A 398-nucleotide genomic window follows, 5' to 3' on the forward strand; every position below is an offset into this window, starting at 1 on the left:
CATGTCGATATGCTTTGTGCGCTTGTGAAACTCGGGTTTTTTTGCAAGCGTGATAGAGCCTTGATTGTCTTCGAAAATCTTGACTGCATCGCTTGTTTCCAGTTCATTTAGCTCGCAAAGAAACGTCTTAAGCTAAATCGCTTCTTGCATTGCTTCCGAAAGCGTGATGTACTCAGCTTCTGTTGATTATAAAGCAACCGTACGCTGTTTCTTGCTTCTCCAACTAACTGTGCCGCCATTCATCATGAAGGCGTAGCCGCTTGTGCTTCTTCTTGATTCCACATCACCTGCCCAATCAACATCTGAGTAGCCTTGTAGTCCATGCGAGCAATTAGCTTGGAACTCAATACCAAACGTCTTCGTGCCTTGAATGTATCGGAAAACACGTTTCAAAGCTT

This window comes from Plasmopara halstedii (assembly GCF_900000015.1).
Source record: "Plasmopara halstedii genome assembly, contig: Scaffold_3060, whole genome shotgun sequence".
Lineage (NCBI taxonomy): Eukaryota > Oomycota > Peronosporomycetes > Peronosporales > Peronosporaceae > Plasmopara > Plasmopara halstedii.